Raw genomic sequence first — 20,886 nt, 5'->3', positions numbered from 1 at the left:
CAGTACTGGAGGACACTACTGGCATTTGATGCCCAATCTTGTGGACACTTATGGAGTGTGATGTCCTGTTCTGGAGGCCATATCTTGAGTCGTGTATCCAGTTCTGGAGGACAGTTCTGGGTTGTTGCATTCATCACTGGATTACACATCTGTAGTGTTGTTTATTGTGCTGGAGGACACATCTGGTATTTTTCCTAAATCTGGAGAACATATCTGGAGTGTTGTGCCCAGTACTGGAGGCCCATCTGGAGTTATGTGCCCACTACTGGAAGCCCATCTGGAGTGTTGTCTCTAGAGCTGGAGGTCATATATGTAGAGCTGTGTCCAGTTTTGTAGGACGCATCTAGCGGTGTGTTCAGTTATAGAGAGCACAAATGGAGTATTGTTTGCAATACTGGAATACACATCTAGAGTGTTGTGCACAGCGCTGGGGGACATATTTTAACTGTTAACTCGAGCTCTGGAGGGCACATCTGGAGTGTTGTGTCCAGCTTTGTAGGACACTTCTGGCATTCCAGGCTAAATTCTACAGAACACATCTGGAATCTTGCGTCTTGTTCTCAAGGGCACATTTAGTGCTGTGTTCAGTTGTAGAGGACACATCTGGAGTTTTGTCTGAAATATTAGAATACACATCTACAGTGTTATGTGCAGTTATGGAGGACACATCTGGAGTTTTGAGTGCAGTGCTGGAGGACACATTTTGGCTTTTGACTTCTGGCGGGCATATGTGGAGCGCTATGTCTAGAACTGGAGTTCACCTCTGGAGGGTTGTATCTGATACTGGAGGACACTACTGGCAATTTATGCACAATCTGAAGGGCACAAAAGGAGTCTGGTGTCCACTTCTAAAAGCCACATATGGAAACTTATGTCCAGTTCTGGAGGAAAGCACTGTGTTGTTGTGTCCAGAACTGGGGGACACATCTGGAGTATTGTTCCCAGATTTGTAAGACTCATCTAGTATTGCATTCAGTTATAGAGGGCACATTTGGCGTTTTGTGTGCAGTGATGGCTGACACATCTGGAGTTTTGAGTGCAGTGCTGGAAGACACATTTTGGCTGTTGACTTCTGGCGGCCATATGTGGAGCGCTATGTCTAGAACTAGAGTTCACCTCTGGAGAATTGTATCTGGTACTGGAGGATACCACTGGCATTTTATGCCCAATCTGGAGAGCACTTAGGAGTGTGGTGTCCAGTTCTAGAGGCCACATCTGGAATCTTATGTCCAGTTCTGGAGGAAAGCTCTGGGTCGTTGTGTCTAGAGCTAGAGTGTTGTGTCTAGTATTGCATTCAGTTATAGAGGGCACATCTGGTGCTTTGTGTGAAGTTTTGGAGGACATATTTTGACTGTTGGCTCCAATTCTAAAGGACACATCTGGAGTGTTATGTCCAGTACTAGAGTACTCATCTGGAGTGTTGTGTCTAAAACTAGAGAACTCATCTGGAGTGTTGTGTCCAAAACTAGAGTACTCATCTGGAGTGTTGTGTCCAGTACTGGAGGACACTACTGGCATTTGATGCCCAATCTGGTGGACACTTATGGAGTGTGATGTCCTGTTCTGGAGGCCATATCTTGAGTCGTGTATCCAGTTCTGGAGGACAGTTCTGGGTTGTTGCATTCATCACTGGATTACACATCTGTAGTGTTGTTTATTGTGCTGGAGGACACATCTGGTATTTTTCCTAAATCTGAAGAACATATCTGGAGTGTTGGGCCCAGTACTGGAGGCACATCTGGAGTTATGTGCCCACTACTGGAGGCACACCTGGAGTCTTGTTCTTGAGGATAGATCTAGTGTGTTGTGTCCAGCATTGGGTGGCACAGCTGGAGTGTTGCATCCAGTTCTGAAAGACAGATCTGGGGTGTTGTGCCCAGTATTGGAGGTTAAAGCTGGCATTCTATGCCCAATACTGGAGAACACATCTGGACTGTTGCATCCAGTACAGTACTAAAGTACTAAAGACACATCTGGCATGTTGTGTCCAGTACTGGAAACACATCTGGTGTGTTGTGTCCAGTTCTTAAGGACACACATATGTATTCATTTTCTTTTATGGCTATTTGTTGGCAGTGCACTTACTCCAGAGGAGCCTCCTGGGGCTGACACCTTATAATGCTGTTACACATGGTTTGAGATGGCAGACTGTTAAGGGTCATTAAACGCTAGGGTTTGACAGCTTACCTAAATTTCAGAAGATGATGCATAGGTTAAATCTTGATGGGGCTTTTGTTCCCAAGAAGTTCTCATTGGAACCTTAAGGCTCAAGCCCAACGTCTGACAAATCTGGAGCGGGGTGGTACCACAAAAGGAGCTTTGTGGGCATACCCCAAACGAAGGGGACAGAGTGTATCATCCCAAGGATTGTTTTTTGTTAAAAAAAGAAGATTGTGTAGTTCTGTTTGCGGTAATTGGTTTCTATTCAGTCATTGATGGTGCACATGATGGCTTGGACACCAAAAGTGCCGTAGTGCGAATCTTCTTGCACAATGATGATCTGCTGGGTGTCACCAGCATGGCACATTTAGTAGATATTTTTGTCATGGTGAAAGTGGGTTTTTTCTCCATATACATTTTTAAACTAATTTCTCTTTACTTAAGGTAAAGGTGAGTAGTAAGGGCATAGATGATTAATTCATCTAGCCAGTCAAAATACTCAGAGCTTGTTTGCAAGGGAGCAATAGAAGGCACATCAGGAGTTGCGTGTGTAATACTGGAATACACATCTAGAGTGTTAGACCTGGAAGTGTTTTATTTCCAGGAATCCATCTTGAGTGCTGTGTCCACTTCTGGAGAACATTCCTGGTCTGTGTTATCCAACACTCCAGGCATAGCTGAAGTGCTGTGTTCAGTATTATAGAGCTCATCAGAGATCATGAGTCGATTGCTTGATGTCTCATGCGGCACCTTACTGTTATCTTTAAAGGCTATCTTTGAAATACTTTGGCAGAGTCTAGCAGGAGGTCTCCGTTCGGCACACCTGTATGAATTGTGATTTATAATATGTGCCATTGAGTGCATCACATCATTATGGATCTCCAACACCTACCTGAATTATAACTCAACTAAAACTGGGACTAAGACGGTTAGAGAGGCGCTGGATGGTGGTGTCCCCGCTAGGGTGGTGAATATTGATCTTTTGGCAGCATTCAACACTGTAGCACATTCTACCTCATTGAAAATACTAAGCCATTATGGCACGGTCTTATCTTGGTTACAATTTATTTTACAAGATCTAATCCAACGAGTCTTCCTTTGTCCATTTTCATCCTCCTCGAAACCTTTGGTTTGTGGGGTGCCACAGACTCTGCTCTCAGCCCGCTGCTTTTGAATATATACTTGGCCTCTTTGGCCACCCTCATTGAATCCCCGGTGAGTGAAGGTTGTCTCGTATGCGGATGACATGCAGCTTGTGTTCTGGTTTAGAGAACATTCAGAAGCAGCTTTTATTAATTTCAAAAAGTGTCTAAAATATATCTAAAAATGGATAAACAGCAACTTTTATGAAACTGAACGCGGACAAAACTGAGGTTCTAGTTTTCAGTTAGTTGATGTCCCCTCCTTCCAGTCTTTGGTTGCCATTTGAATTGAATCCTTCACCGATACCAGTTTCGAAAGCTAGAAATCTAGGAATTATGATTGACTCCGATCTCTCTTTTGCGACCCAAATACAGCATATTTTTTCATCCTGCTTTGTTAAGTCAAAATATGTCAGAAAGTTATTGTGTTTATTTCCAGAGGAGACCCGAAAGATCATAGTTCATGCATTATGACTTCGCATTACGATTATGCCAATAGCTTATATCTGGGGCTTACAGCTTTTCTGATCCATAGATTACAAATAATACAGAATGCTGCGGCTAGGCTCATCCGACAGGTCCCACATTGTCATCACATCTCCCCTCATTTAAGTCAACTCCATTGGCTTCCAGTTGCTAAGAGGGTTGAGTTTAAAGCTCTGACATATGCTTTCAGAGCCTTAAGGGGCAGAGGACCAAACTATCTCAGGAATAGGCTTAGCCTGTACCACTAGGAGAGAGCCCTGAGATCTAACCACCTGAGACTCCTCCGCATTTCGACGTTTGCCAAGGTTTAACAAAGTGGAAGGCCGTTCTTGGTACGGGCGGCCAAGCTTTGGAAATCAGGGCAACAACCCTGAACAGACCAAGACAAACCAACTCTTTGCAAGGCCTTGAGACCCTCACGGGTGAGTACCTTGCTTACAATTCCCAGATTGATTGAATGATTGTTTGACTCTTTGCATCTTCATCATCATCATAATCAACATGTGTTTGTCCTTCATAACACATATTATCAAAACAATAGGCAGCATTACACCAACTCTCACTGGTATCAAAGTCAGCCATAGCTCCCAAGCGGGACATTAAGACCACTGCTCAAGGGCTGGTCCACTTTAATCCAGAAAGAGGCTTTACCCACCTTGCAAGATGCCACAGTAACCCTTGACCACAGTAACGCTTCATAATCCAGAATGAGGCTTTACCCACCTTCCAGGATGCCATAGTAACTCTTGACCACAATGAAGACACACAGTGCGTTAAGTGGGATGAAAAAACTGGGTGGGGTCTATCAACGGCCTATGTAATTAGGGGTGTAGCTTAAAAACCCGTAAGCTAAAAATCTGTGCATAGCATATTGTGCTGCCCAATTGGTATTTTCCTATTTCTGTCACTGCATCCAGATATATGATACAGCAAGTAACATTATACCTACAACAATCCAGGACTATTGGCTTTGCCAATGATTGTTTGGTGCATAAAATAAATAAGCAACAACCAACGCTTTGTTGTATGTAATATTGAAAATGCTAAAGTTCTGAAATGATGAGATTGTGAACGAACTAAAAAAAGTCTCTTCAAAGTTACACCAAAGGTAGTAAATGGTGGTAGTGTTGCAGAGTTAAGATTTATTTTTCACCTTGGGGGTGAGGGCAAAAATGTAGAGGCAATAGGCACCTGTCTCAGCACCTGCTGTTTAGAACTGCCCGGGCTGAGTACCAGCAGGACCCGACCCACTTAAAGCCCTGCAGACACAGCTCCAGGCCTTGCATAGGGCTGAGCTAAAGTGATTCCCACACCCCAAACTAAGATGTGAGAAAATATGTTACCAAAGAGTAATGTACACACTCAACTCCCCTGTCCCATCCCCACAAGCAGAAACAATGTAGACGCATCTGACGACACCTCTGCTTCTTCCCTGTTTGCTTTTTGCGTTGTCGCTCTCGCCCCCTCTCTCCATAGAAGTAGCTGTCGTCCCTCAGGTGGCAGTGGTTTGTAGTTCAGGGAGATACAAAGATGCTTCAGGATACACAAATAACAAACGGGGGGATATTGTCACATGGCGGTGCTGAACAATAGCAAATACTTGAAGTGTAACTGAATGGCGTTTGGCCTGGAAAGTGAAGTCTTATGGCGCTATCTAACATTTAGGAATAAACAATTGCTGTATCTGCTTTTAAACTGGCACAGGAAGAGCACTATTGAATGCTATATCAAATAAAACATGTCTGATGATACAACATTTATCGGACTAGCCACAGAAAGGAGGCCGTGTTCTTGAAGAAGTCAGGGGCATATTATCATGAACGGCGTTCACACCAAAACATGGACTTCTATTGGAATACTCCAAGGCATATTATCATATTATCAAGCCCATTATCGCAGCTTTAGCTGCAGTTTTCAGCTGCTAAACTGGCGATAATTCTAACGCCGTTCTTGATAATATGCCCCTCAGTTTGTATTTCACTGTCATGACCTCACTATGCATGGCGGTGTCCCAAATCTACCTTCCTACCACACGCTGTGCATAGGGTAGCATGTAGGCAAGCGCATCAGCGCCCCTTTTTGTGGGTAGTAAGCACTATCTAAATGTTACAATACAATATAATGCAACCAAAACCGCGTGCATTGACTCCTGGCTGAGAAGTACAGTCAAAGTCTATATTTTGTAAGAGCAGTATGGCATTTCCAGTTACCTGAACATACTACCACTGTCATCTGAAGGAGTTTGTGGGTTCATTCTAACATCTGAGAAAATCATTTTGGGTTCTTTCTATAAAAGGTATCACAGCCTGGTGAGTTCACAGTGCTCAATTGCATAAATACAGTGCATTCCTGAACTTTCACTTTGGCGTAGGGCAGCACAGCAAGCTGACTTGCTGTGCTGCCCTACGCCAAATCCACATTAGCTGATTCGCATAGAATCACATGATGTTGAGCCAATGCCGAGACTCGAACCTGGTGGCATATTTTCAAGGATTTAACACCTCCGTAATCTCAATTATTTGACCAGGGCTGTCGTCCCGGATTGACTCTAAGCTGCCGGGTGGAACAACGGGGTAGCCTGAGGGGCCACACAAGTGAAGTTCGCCCATGGAGACACTAACGGTGAGCACTGCAACTACACCCTAGCTGACCCTAGCCGGACGCAGGCTGCAGTCAACGGATCGACATGGGCAGGACGGAACCCAAGCAGTGGAATCTGCAGTTCGACACACGCAAAACACCCAGCTCCTCTTCTAGGGATCAAGGGGACGATGACCCTCCGGAGACCAGAGATGAGGGGTGGAAGGCTCTCCTAGTCGGGATGCAGCAGAACCTTACCTCCATTGACTCTAAAATGGACGTCATGAGCAATAGACTGGAAACTGTCGTGGCAAAGTTAGATAAACATGAAGAGCGGCTAAAGGAAGCGGAACACAGGGCATCAGAGTTGGAAGATGGAATGCTACAAATGGACAAACTGTTAAAGGTTATTGCTCCAGAAGAAACAACGTTCGAATGCTAGGCCTGGCAGAATCTACCAACATTGGGAGGCTGGAAGATTTTATGGAACGCCTGCTGACTGAGCTGTTTAGGAAAGACTCCTTTTCTGCGCACATGGTCATTGAACGTGCCCATAGATCGCTGGCGACACGTCCCCCCCCGGAACCCCACACGCCCGGTGATTATGCGGTTCCTGAATTACCCCGACAGGGACGCAGTATTACGACTGGCGAGAGAAAAAAATGAAGTGCGGTATGAGAACACCACCCTATCCTTTTACCCCGACTTCACACAAACCGTGCAGGAAGCCCGTCGCAAATTCATAGCAGTTAAAAAAAACTACAATGCCAGGGCATTCAATACGCTATGCTGTACCCCGCAAGGTTACGGATCCAACAACGGGGTCACCGCACATTTTCAACACACCACAACAGGCGGAGGAGTATCTGAAGCGAGACAGGTTCCCGGGAGGAGGCCGCGCGGCGACGCTCACGATCCCACTCACCACTGTCGGAACCAGCTTGACACTGCAGGCCTACATAGAAGAATGCCGCCAGCAGCACGGACCCTGTGTTTTTTCTGGACGCTCAACCGACTGGTGATGTATGAACCCAGATGATGATATGTTGGCATAATTGGCCGCCCGGTCACTCGCCTCCATCCCGTCAGACCGACCCCTGTGGCTCAGGTGGTTGCGGATGGGTGTGGTAGAGGGGCTGAGTGGCTATGGCGGGAGTCCCTAGCGGCCCCCACTTGAGGGCATTCCCCCCATTTCTTTTTGAATGGTTATATTGATAGGAGCGCGGAAGCTCCATGTTGGGGCGGGTGAATGGGGGGGAGGGCTGTTTATTCCTGGCAAGTTGGGGTAGCCGGTGTGGGTGATGGGGGAGGGACAGGGGGGGACAATGTGAGCTGAGACTTATCCATGTGAGGCTGAGAGGTGTATGCAACCATGCCAATACACAGAATGCATTGTTTGATAGTCATGACTGACAACAATAAGGATAGAACAGACCTGCACATCATCTCTTGGAATGTGAGGGGATTGAACGACCCCAGAAAGCGTAGGCAAGTGCTGGGGTATTTAGACCGGCCATCATGTCCACATGGATCTGCTGCAGGAGACTCACCTCTCACAGGGAAGCGCGCCCAGTTACGCATCCGGATGGGCTTCCCATAGCTGCTTCGCGTCCTACTCTAGTTACTCTAGAGGCGTGGCCATACTTATCAAGCAAGGCGTTAGATTTGTTGAGGGTGGGGTAACAGATGACTTTAAATACATGGTAATCTACGTTACCAGGGATAAGGGCGCCTTGATGAGGACGAACTACGGGCGTGCTATGACTAGGGTGACGGACAACATCACGAGTTGACTTAAGTTACCCCTCTCGATGGCTGGGAGGGCTTCCTTAATTAAAATGGTTATAGTGCCCACATTTTTATATCTATTCATAAACATTCCTTATCACCCGGGTGCCCACTTTTTTAAAACATTAAAAACGCAACTGGTCCGGTTAATATGAGGTGGCAAATAAGCGCGGCTGAAACTGGACACCCTTACGCTGCCATACCGTTTCGGGGGATTTGATATCCCTGATTTTGAACAATATTATCATAGTACACAGGCGCATTTTGCAGTGTACTAGTTTCATCCTACCCCATACATGCCCCATCTCGCGGTAGAGGATGGGCACAACATCAGGGTATGTGTTTACACCATACAAGGAGCGAGATGGGGACCCATCCACTGTAGACTGTACTGTCAAAGCATGGCACTGGCTGGCGCGAGCTGAGGGAGTGCCCCAGCTGTACTCCCCTAGAATACCTTTACGATGCTGTCCTCTGCTGCCTGTTAAGACGGAAAAGATTTGCCAAAACTTGCTAACTAAATTACAATATGCGACTTGGGTGCGACCTATTTCTCGGAGGGGTATTTCGTACCAAGGACCAGTTCTTTGGGGAGACTCAGCACTCATTATTGACCTCTTCCTCTACACCAGGCTCCAGCAGAGTGTACGGGCCAAGACCCCGGACTTCCCGAAGGAGCCGGAAACGCTTGTCGCCCTCCACTTAATGCTCCAGACGGCCGCCCCCGCGCACGTTACTTCTATGCTGTATGCGCGAGTACGCACTGCACCTCCGCGTTCCCAAGTGAGGGCCAGGAAGGAATGGGATAGGGACCTAAACGACCCACTTACTGATGACCAGTGGGGGAGCGCTTGCCAGCAGACTGACTGAAATGGTGTCTGGCAGTAGTAGGCTGCGACTGCAACATTTTAAATTCTTGCATAGACTATCACACGCCAGCACGGTTACATAGGCTCCATCTCCGAGACGATGACGGGTGCTCTCGGTGTGGTCGGAGACCAGCTGATTTCATACATTTAGCATGGAAATGCCCTCAGGTTGAAGCATATTGGAGGGAGGTCTTCGCGGGACTAACTGAGATGTTGGGGATCCCTATTGAGTCGCACCCTGTCAGGGCCCTACTAGGCCTGGTGGCTGACATAAAAACACCACATCGCAAATTAGTGGCTATGGGCATACTCCTAGCCCGATGACAGGTAGCCTGCAGATGGGACAGGGGAGGGGGCGAGCACCTACATTTAAGGCGTGGATACATGACATGTCTACCTGGCAGGAATATCTACACGCCTATGCAGAGCAATGGCCAATGAAGTCCCGGCCTAGGGATATTTGGGGACCCCTGATATCTTATCTATTGAACCAACAGGCGGGGATACTGTCGCCAGTGAGGCAGAGTCCGCGGATATGGCGTGAATGAGATGTGTGGCTGTGGGGGAAACTGATGGTGTCGAGTACTTGTGAAGAACCTAGATTGCATGGAGGAAGGGGAGGCGGGGGGGTTCTTGATGATCTGTAGTTACAAATTGCTGATGTCCTGGGAATATTTATCAGCTGGAAGACTATGATTGCGGACTTTGTGTTCTGGACTCAACTGCGTACACTTTGGTTGACATTTGTCACCTCTCGGATGTTCACTTGTGGAGCTCTCTAGAGGAGCATAGTTGGGGGGAAGGAAGAGGGGGGGAGGGGGATCCTTTGGAGTAATGTATACATGCATCAGTGCCTAATATCGCAAATTCCCTTGTGTTGAATTGTATGACATGCGTTGTATGATGATAAAAACCAACAAATAAAGTTACAAAAAAAAAAAGGTGAAGCTTGTCTCTGCAGCCATGAGGACCAGGAGGCATCGACGACAACCACGAGCTGGATTCCAGCTGTCCCATGAAGGATCTAGATGACTGCAGTGTCGGTATCCGGATTGGACCCAACAAGCCTTGGCAAACACAATCCATGCAGGAAGGGAAGATTGGCTTCAGTTCAGACAAGCAAGGTCTGGGGGGGCTTCTCCTTTCCAGGGAAGCTGGAGCAAGCCTGAGGCAACCAGGCAAGTGGTGTAGTTTCAAAAGAAAGTCTTCGGAGAGCTAACTAGCCAGCAGGCTAGGAACCGGGAAGACGCGTTGAGCTGAAATGCAAGAGCAGGCCCCACGCGGCACTCGTGGAGTGTGGAGGGCTGAGCTTCGGTGCAAATGGCGCTCGGGTCTGGGGCTTCTCAAACCCCAATGCACAACATCGAGGGTGCCTCAATCGTTGCACTGTTAGCAATGTACCGGTAGTCCAGGGTGTCTGGTCCCACGTCTCTCGTGTCCGCCACGGGTCTCAGCTTTGCTGTGGATGTGGATCGGAGTCGGAGAAGTTTATCCACTTAAGTATGTCACACAGACCAATCAGCTAGAGGAGTATATGGTACTACCTATGACATACCTAGTTGCCAGTAAATATTTAGTACATGTCAACTACAAAATGCAGATGGGGCACCATTGGGCAATACTATGTGATTGGTGCGTTGTGCCCTATGCAGCACCAGGTCCATCGTTCATTTGAGTTTAGGAGTCAAGATATCCTGCTTCCGGTGCATAGATCCGTCTGAGGGAAGACTGCTCTTCTCTCTGCCAATGGTGTTAAATCATCTTGATGTGTTGCATTTCACATAACTTATGTGTGCAGACAGAAGTCCCATAGCTCCATGACAATGGTGAGCAAGATCACCTGGAAGGTGGGGAGGGTAAAGTAGGAAAGGATGAGGTAGAGTTGAAAAGTCATCCTGTGCCCTGGGCACTCCCACATTTTTTGAAGACTGATACTGATGGTAACTGACTCTGACTGACCCTGGGCTCTGCCCAACCATGCGCTGAGCCAGTGCAATGCTGAAGACGGTGTACAGTCATAATATCGAGTCTTTTATTTCGACTGGACAGAATATCGAGTAAAAAATATAGAATGGACATAATATCGACTAGACATAATATAGACAACAAAAATATCGACTGGAGAAAATTAATATCGAATAGAATGGACATAATATCGAATCAAAAATATAGAATGGACATAATATCGACTAGACATAATATAGACAACAAAAATATCGAATTTAAGGTAAGTTAATAATAATTTTTATTTTTTGTGTAATATAAGTCTGTAGCGGGTTGTGGGTTTATAGGGGAAAAGGGTGGGAAGTAATTTAATTCTAATTAATTAAATATGTTAATTTATTTATTGATATATATTTAGAATTAATTGTTAATTAATTATTAATTGGTAATTAATTAAAATATAATTGGTAATTAATTATAATTGATTAATTGATAAATATTTTAATTTTAGTAATTTATTTTCTGTAGCGGGTTGTGGGTTTATAGGGGAATAGGGTGGGAAGTAATTTAATTATAATTAATTAAATATGTTAATTTATTTATTGATATTTAATTTGAAATAATTGTTAATTAATTATTATTTGGTAATTAATTAAAATATAATTGGTAATTAATTATAATTGATTAATTGATGAAAATTTTAATTTTAGTAATTTATTTTCTGTAGCGGGTTGTGGGTTTATAGGGGAATAGGGTGGGAAGTAATTTAATTATAATTAATTAAATATGTTAATTTATTTATTGATATTTATTTAGAATTAATTGTTAATTAATTATTAATTGGTAATTAATTAAAATATAATTGGAAATTAATTAAAATTGATTAATTGATAAATATTTTAATTTTAGGGTTCAGTGTCAGTTTTCAGTTTTTGGGTAAAGGGGTATTTTTAGGGTTCAGGGTCAGTTTTAGTTTTTGGGTAAAGGGGTATTTTTAGGGTTCAGGGTCAGTTTTCAGTTTTTGGGGTAAAGGGGTATTTTTAGGGTTCAGGGTCAGTTTTCAGTTTTTGGGGTAAAGGGGTATTTTTAGGGATCAGGGTCAGTTTTCAGTTTTTAGGTAAAGGGGTATTTTTAGGGTTCAGGGTCAGTATTCCGTTTTTGGGTAAAGGGGTATTTTTAGGGTTCAGGGTCAGTTTTCAGTTTTTGGGTAAAGGGGTATTTTTAGGGTTCAGGGTCAGTTTTCAGTTTTTGGGTAAAGGGGTATTTTTAGGGTTCAGGGTCAGTTTTCAGTTTTTGGGGTAAAGGGGTATTTTTAGGGTTCAGGGTCAGTTTTCAGTTTTTGGGTAAAGGGGTATTTTTAGGGTTCAGGGTCAGTTTTCAGTTTTTGGGTAAAGGGGTATTTTTAGGGTTCAGGGTCAGTTTTCAGTTTTTGGGGTAAAGGGGTATTTTTAGGGTTCAGGGTCAGTTTTCGGGTAAAGGGGTATTTTTAGGGTTCAGGGTCAGTTTTCAGTTTATGGGTAAAGGGGTATTTTTAGGGTTCAGGGTCAGTTTTGGGTTTTTGGGGTACAGGGGTACTTTGTAAAAATAAAGTAAAATTACATTTAAATTAAATTTATTTAATAAAATTAAATTATATTAAATTATATTATAATATTTTTTATTAATTTATATTCAAAAAATTATTATATACTTACCAATACTTACGTTGTAATGGTATGCGTTATAAAGGTATATGCGTTGTAAAATCTTGCGTTGTAAATGTATGCGTTTTAAAAGTTTTTGCGTTGTAAAAGATTTGTTGTAATGGTAGGCGTTGTAAAAGTATGCGTTGTAACGTCATACATCCCTGGAGTGGGAATAGTAATTTTAACCTCTACGCTATCCAGCGCTTTCCCTACTGTTGCACCCACTGGAGTGGGAGTAGTAAATTTTACCTCTACGCTATCCAACACTTTTGCTAATGTTGAACTCACTATAGTTGTAACAATAAATTTTAAACATTTTCTGAAATTTTATATATGTTTATTTAATAATATGTTAATATATATATATATATACATACATATATATATATATATATATATATATATATATATATATATATATATATATATATATGTGTGTGTGTAATTTTTGGTGATATAATTTTTTTAATTATATAATTTATTTATTAAAATTAAAAAAAATTATTAATTATTTCTAAGTTTATATTAAATATATTTATTACTATATTAGTTTTAACTTAATTTTAAGACATTTAAAAAAAAACGATATTTTGACAGTCTATATTTTTGTAAGTCGATATTTTGGAGTCGATATTTTGGTACTTACCTGTTTGAAGATAGGGAGTCGATATTTTGTCAATCGATATTTTTGACTCGATATTTGTGTATCTCGATATTTTTGTCGTCGATATTATGTCAGTGATCCGCTGAAGACACACATAGAATACAGCGAAAACACCTACATACGCTAGGGTACACTATGGGTTAGGGTACCCTTATGATTGGCATGACCTCCCCTATAAATGTTCCCCACTGGTGTCCTGGGGCCTCAGTACTAGTGGACCCAAAACTGAATAACCAAGTACTCCTCCGCCTCAGTTGATTCTCTCAGGGTAGTGAGACAGAGCAGTCTATGACTTACTGAAGGAGGTAATGTGGGGTTAGACATTCAGAATACAGGGCACACCATACTACCAGCTGATAAAATCAATGTCCAGTCAGTGCTTTACTTTTATTTAAAAAAGTACTTTAATACAAACAAGCAAATTATACTACACATAAAACTAGGATAAAGAGTGGAAAACATATGTGTCTAGAACCCTCTGGGCCAGAGTTTTTACCCCGAACAGTATTATAGTGCCTAGACACCAAGCATTATAAAAACACAGTTAATATGAAGACACACAATTAGCATTGAATCTTACAGACCATGTTGCACAGAGTTGCTCTACTTCACTTGAGCCTTGATACCAATCTTTGGGTTCAATTAATATAGTTTCAACATATGATGTGAAGTCAAACGTTCTTGATCTGACCCATAACCCTCACCCAAAACAACAGAAGTGCTCTCTCATCCTGAGTGGGGAAACTACTCTAGTGGTGTCAGGGATCTGAACACAGGTGCCTGATGTCTTGGCACAGTTTACTGGAGTCTCACTAGCTCAAGTAGCCACTAGCTACCTGTTGGAAGGTAGTGCTGGACAAAGTGTCAGTTCACCCTGATACCCCCAGATATCACAAAAGAAAGGTGGGGCCTGTTTCACTGGCCTCTATTCCTAGATTTTGCTTGTACAGGCTCCCTCTGCGCAGGGGAGGAGGTTAGTGGGGATTTGATCTCACCTTCAAGGAATAGAATCAAGCTTCCCCTTCTCTGGCTCCCTTGATGTGCTGCAAGCTTCCTTTTCACACTAGCTCCCTTGATTTGCCGCAAGCTTCTTTTCCACACCAGCTCCCTTGATGTGCTGCAAGCTTCCTTTTCTCCTTGTGCAGCTGTCTGCAATTTCCTTGCACCCACTCACCAGGTCTCTCAGAAACAGCTGGACTTCTCCCATGCTGCTGATGCCCTGGATCCTCATCAAACTGATGGCAGCAGAATCCATCAGTCATAGAGATAACTTCCTCATTTTCCAGACGCAGTGAGCAAGTGTCTTATCTCTTGCCTTTACACCGCGGGTCGATGTTGGGTTGCTTTGGATGGACCTGGTGTGAGCCGCTCCTCAGTCATAGACCAGTCTTGAACAACAGCTGATCACTCAGGCCAGACTTTCATCTCCTCTGATTAATAGGCTGATTGATAGGCTGATCCAATCAGAGGGTCATTCATGGTGTGTTCAATGCCAGACCAAAGCATGCATAGATGACCTACTGCCTCGCTTGTACCAACCCGTGCTATTCCCTAAAGATGAATTTTAATTAACTCCAGACCAGCAGGCACTGGCCACGGGGAGAGGGGTCCTCTTAGCAGAGTTAGTGCAGCTAAACCCAGATAAGAGCTGAGTGTCTACTCCAGCCCACTAGGCCTCTCCAAGGAAATAGAGAGGGGCACAGGGTGAGCTGAGATGTCCAGCAGAACATTTTGCTTTCCAAACAATGGCTCAACTCACCATCCCTCCCCGGTACAACCACTGGCTCTCAAACACATGTCAGGTAGACACAGGCAACAGGACCCCAGGCAAGGGATAGACTGCACAGATTTGATCAGGTGGGTGGCTAGTGACTCACCACTAGTGACTATAGATTTATTGCTGTCACTGCTGTAAGTTTACCACAGCCTGGTTAGAGAGGGCCGTAAGCACTCTCTCAAAAATATGGGTACACTAGGCATGCCCCCTCGACCTTAGAGCCAAGCTCTAGGGTCTCAATCTATGCAAACAAGGAGACCCTCAGTGGATATGTAAGGCTGTCATGCTCGCTGAGGTAGGGATCTAGAAACCATACTGTAGCTTTTAAGTGGCATGCGTGGAGATCAGCATAATTTAATTTAATTTTATTTAATTGTGGGTTTATATAGCGCTAGAATCAACTCCCGGAGGAGTATCTCCGCGCTTCGACCGCTGGGGAACCCGTCCTAGCTCACCCTGAGAGATGGCCCCTAATGGGTATCTCTAAGGTGCGACCAAGCATCCCCGGCGGTCTGGGGGGCCGTTGTGAAGATGAGGCAAGCTAATGCCCAGAGTTGCCGAGTGTGGTCCCTGACTGGAGTAGGCACCGAGGCGAGAATTATCGAGCCCGCTGACCCTGGTCCACGACCCTGCCGCGTCGGGAATCGAACCCTGGTCCCGGGCCGTCCTCTGCTTACGGGTCTGCCGCCTCTAACCAGTGAGCCACACCACTCCACATAAGGCAGGGGAAGCATTCTTTCCAGAGACTTGCTAAAGACTTCCCGTCCCACACCACACGAACATAAACACAATTGATGTCCCATTGATGTCCCATTGGTGTTTGTGCATTGTATGCATACCCCTAAATCTTTGACACAAGTACTAAATGCTTGGTTGGCACATATATGGGTCTCTCAACCCCATGACAGTGGTACACACCATACTGTAATGGGGTAAGTACTTGCCACATACGTAGTCACACATACAACATATGGAAAACAGTATAATTTGTACCACTGCATTCATTGCCAACCAAATATTGGGAAGTATGGTGCAGTATGCATTTGTGAATGTTTGCATGTTGAGAGCCTAGACACATTTAGAACCAAAGACAGCTGACCAATGAAAGACACATACACAACATTTGACACGTGCCATTGCCATTGACTGTCGCCAGGCATAAATCAGCTAAAAATGTGGTTCATATACAGGTCGCATACCACTTACTAGAAATCTTTTACATGCATTACACGCGAGCATAAAGTTTTCATAGCCGCAATGAAAAAAACTTGCAAAGTATATGAGTTGTCAATGTAAAATCTAATCTAAACCGTTAGTGGCAAAATAATTTACACAAACTACACTGAACTGCCACCTCCAGTCTTTAATGCAGCCTGTCGATTGAAGCCAGTTTCTGCTTATTTTCGTACTTGATATCATGCAAGGGCGGTCTGCAGTCCGTCACTGCCCTCGTGACTTCTGTGATGGAGTTCACTTTGTTGATTATGGACTGCCATACAGCGTTTTGGTCCCCAATGACACCAATAGGCAAGGTACCTTGCCCTTATAAGTACCCCGGGGTAAGGGTGGTAAAGGGGTGCCCAGGGCTGCAGCACTGTATTGTGCCACCCAGTGTGACCCAAGTAAAAGTGTGTCTGCCGGTCTGCATTGCAGCCCTGCATGAGCAGCCTGTCTGCTCGAGAGCAGCCCTGCACACACCATGGGTGTTTAAAATCCTCAAGTACATGTATGTGTGTGTTTATCTATGACAATGTCCTGGTCCCCGCTAAGTGAGTGCGTGCCAGCTTTACGAGTGTGCATTCGTGGGCTGTGAGTCTTAGCAATAGGGGTTGTTTATAATCCTCAATAAATTGTCTGAGTGTGTTTATCTACGACTCTTCTCAACATGGCAGTGTTTGCCTCTTTCTTTCTCTCCTGTTAAGGTGGCCCGTAGTTTCACCTCTGCCTTGCCTAGGGGGCTATTTCCTGCTCACTTTGGGGTAAGTTTACAAATTAGTTATGAGCATTTAGACAAAATGTACCACTTTAATGTGTATGATGACTATCGTGCGCCATTTTGCCTTCATGTGTCTCAGAGCTTTCACAAGAGTGCTTGCCATGAGATTTTAAACTTTCTTCTCACTTGTTGATCGTGGAGACTACACCTTTACTGCTGAGTGTACATATTAATGAGCAAATGAGTTTGTACTACTGCATTTTAGATAAAGGTTCCCATCCTAATTATGTTGCATGTTCTTTTCCGCCTTTTGTTTTTCTTTCTCCCTCAGGTGGAATCATTGTGCTGCAACCATTCAGGTGCAGTGTTGTACTCACTGAGTGGCCACCCTTTACTAGAAGGGGGTCCCCTACCCCTCAGGGGGGAAATATTATAAAGTTATTTTTTAGTCCTGATGAAATGCCGACTGACCCTTTGGGCGATTAAGGCATGAAACATGTTGACCTCACTTTATTGATAGCGGTCAAGGTACATTGTGACTGAAGGATAGCTCCACTGTTTTTATTTAGTCCTGGGGCCCCTACCCCATAAAGAATTGTTTTGGGGTACCAGAGTCTATTTTAGACACACTACACTTTTCACCAGAAACACATCTGCTCTGTCCCCGCTCATGCATTCACCTAAACAGCATTTTCGGATCAGAGATCTCTGACAAAGAGCCCCTGGGCCCGTCAGGCATTGCAATGCCGGCCAGACGAGGATCGCCCAATGATGAAGCATGACATCCCAACAGGTGTGTGCGGGCATTAAGATCTGACCTTCTGATCCCCTTGTGACGATATTGGCCAGCCGTGTGGCTTCACCACCTTGTGATCCCTTTGCTTACGAGGAACTACTCCTACTTTGATGGTTAGTCAGATTTCATCCAAAGCCTCACCATTAAAGGCAGCTCAGGAAGCCAAGACACCTCAAGTGGACCCGGCCTGGACAGTGGAAGGACAGGGCAAGTCAGAGCCCTGATAGGGCAAAGAAATGGTGTCCTTAATCCAACGCTCCAGGGTCATCCAAGAAGCAGCATTTCCACGTCTTGCAAGACCAAAAGTCACAAACAGTCGGTCAGAAGAACAAAACACAGCAGACCTGTCCACGTAAACAGATAAAGCACTTTTAACATCCAGAGTGTGCAACAAGTGCTCCCCAGGAGAAGCAGGGGTAGGACAGAAATAAGGCAACAGCAGCTCCTGAAACGTATGAAATTTAGAATGAATCTTAGGAATAAACACAGAATCCAAACGCAACACGGCAGCATGTTCCATGAACCTCAGAACGGGAGGGAAACACTGCAAAGCAGAAAGCTACCTCAACCTCCTGCCCGACATGAAGTCACCAGGAAACCCACCTTAAAAGGCAAGAACTTCACATCCACAGTCAAGAAAGGCTCAAAAGGAGAGGACTGAAGAGCATGCAGGACCAGAGAAAGATCCCACGAAGGAACAGAAGAACGGACAGCAGGGGAGGAGAGAGAGAAACTCCGAATCAACCAGGAAACCAAAGGCCCATCCACAGAGGAAACAGAAGCAGGATCCCTGAACACCCTGAAAGCCACCTACTGGCCCTTAAAAGAAGAAAGAGCAAAGCCTTTTCTGAACCGTGCAGTAGGGGCTTTTACCGATTAACCTGATAGCTTTAGGTTTCAATGATTTAACCCCCATGCAATGTTCTGTCCAGCTACAACTAATGTGTCTCCTATGCTCCTCTCTCTCTGGTCCGGCGTGGGGCTTACAGGAGCTCACACATGTACAATCTTTGGATGGGATGGCAGGGACTCTGCGCTGCAGTATCTTTGTAGCAGGCTCCCTTCCTGTTTTGAAGCTTGTCAAGGGGATATGATGCTTGTTTGTGGAAAGAGGGCTTAACTTGTCCTGCTTCGTGTTTTTAGTTACACAGTTCTCTGTGTGCTTTTTTGTCTTTTTAGCTTGGGCTGCTTTGTGTTCTGGTACCTGCAGTTCTGCATTTGTAATTGGAAACCAAACAGATGTAGCAAAATGGAGGAAGCACAGTCAGTGTGAGTGAAAGTCTTACACTCAACACAGGACAACTGGACATCTCTGCCCGTCCCTGTCTTCACTGAAAGTTTTGTAAACTGAGGGATAGTGGCAATGAGTGGATGAGTGGATGAGTGGATGAGGCAATGGTGTGCAGAGGATTTTCCAGAGCTATGTAACCAGGGAGCTTTGTAGCCCAACCACCCCATCAGGAGTGACTATGAGCAGTGAAGCAGTCGATTGACGTCACTGCGTCTCTCATTTCTGCCACAGATTCGGATTATGCTGCATACCCACAGGTTATCAGTATAGTGCTGCACACACCACAGAAGACCCTGGGGTACTTTCATGTGGTTAGGTAAGGTAATCCATGCATACACTACTGAGGTTGGTGTAACTAGAGAAGCAATAGTGCAGTGGAAACAGATGGATATCTTTGCTGTCTCACTCACTACTAGTGCATACCAAATGGGCTAATTAGCATTAACTGAGGGGTAGCTCAGCTCTCACGGGCTGCATCACGGGAGGGATACATTGCTGTTTGAAAACCCAGGGAGAGCTCTGTAATGTAAGGGCTATTCCAGTCTACCTACCAGGAACAATAAAATCCATGGGTTAGCTCTGATATCTCATGGATTGATATGTGCGGTGTAATCGGAGGGATCGCTGCAGTCTCAGTAATCGTTCAATCAATCAAACAGTACTTATATAGCGCTGCTAATCACCACTGAGGTGATCCAGGTAGTGTGACCTTGCAGGGCTCAGTCGAAGAGCCAGGTCTTGAGTCCTCTTCTGAATTCCGAGAGAGGGAGATGTTCGTTGGTGGAGGGTCAGGTCATTTCAGGAATTGGTGGCAAGTTAAGAGAAGGAATGGCCTCCACTGGAGCTTTGGCAGGTGCGGGGAATGTGTGTGTGAGGGCGAGAGAGGTGGTGGTGGAGCTCAGGCGGCCATTGATGTAGGCTGGACCTGGGAGGTGGAGACCCTTGAAGGTGTGTGTCAGCATCTTGAACTGGCATTTCTTCTGGACTGGGGGATAGTGGAGATCCCAGAGGGAGGGGGGTGGGGGAGGGTGGTGGGGGGGGGGTGATGTGAGTCCATTTGAGCTAGTTAATGATGACTCTGGCTGCTGCGATCTATATCGTTTGAAGTCTCTTGAGGAGTTGGGTGGTGATTGCAGCAGGGAGCATGTTTCTGTAGTTCAGCCAGCTCTTGCTAAGGGCTTGAGTGACAGGTTTTCTGGTGCTGATGGGGATCCACCCAAAGATCTTTCGGAGCATGCTGTGGGTGAGAAAGCAGGCTGAGGTGACTACGACGATCTGGCATTTCATGGTGAGTTTGCTGTCAATGATGATGCTGAAGTTACGGGCGTGGTCTCTGTGTGTGGGTCCGAGTTCTATGGGCTACCAGGTGTTACCCCACAGGGAGGTGTTGTTCCCGAAGATCAGCACTTCAGTCTTGTCCGTTTTGTGTTTCAGGAAAATTAGCCTTCATTCAGTTAGCAACCCTTGTCATAGCAATATGAAAGTTGGATCGGGTGTTGAATGGGTCTTCTGTGAGTGAGAGGATGAGCTGGGTGTCGTCTACGTAGGATATTATGTTGAGTCAATGGCTTCTGCTGACGTCGACCAGGGGTTGTTATGTAGATTTTGAATGGGGTAGGGCTGCGGGATAAGCCTTGAGGAATACCACAGATTATGCTTTTGGGCTCTGAGGTGTAGAGTGGTAGGTAGAGTCTCTGGGTCCATCCTGTGAGGAAGGGTGTGATCCACTTGAGGTCACCTCCCTGGACCCCGATGTGGTAGAGTCTTT

This window comes from Lissotriton helveticus, chromosome 3_2, assembly GCF_964261635.1.
Source record: "Lissotriton helveticus chromosome 3_2, aLisHel1.1, whole genome shotgun sequence".
Classification (NCBI taxonomy): Eukaryota; Metazoa; Chordata; class Amphibia; order Caudata; family Salamandridae; genus Lissotriton; species Lissotriton helveticus.
Note: the sequence above shows the minus strand (reverse complement) of the source record.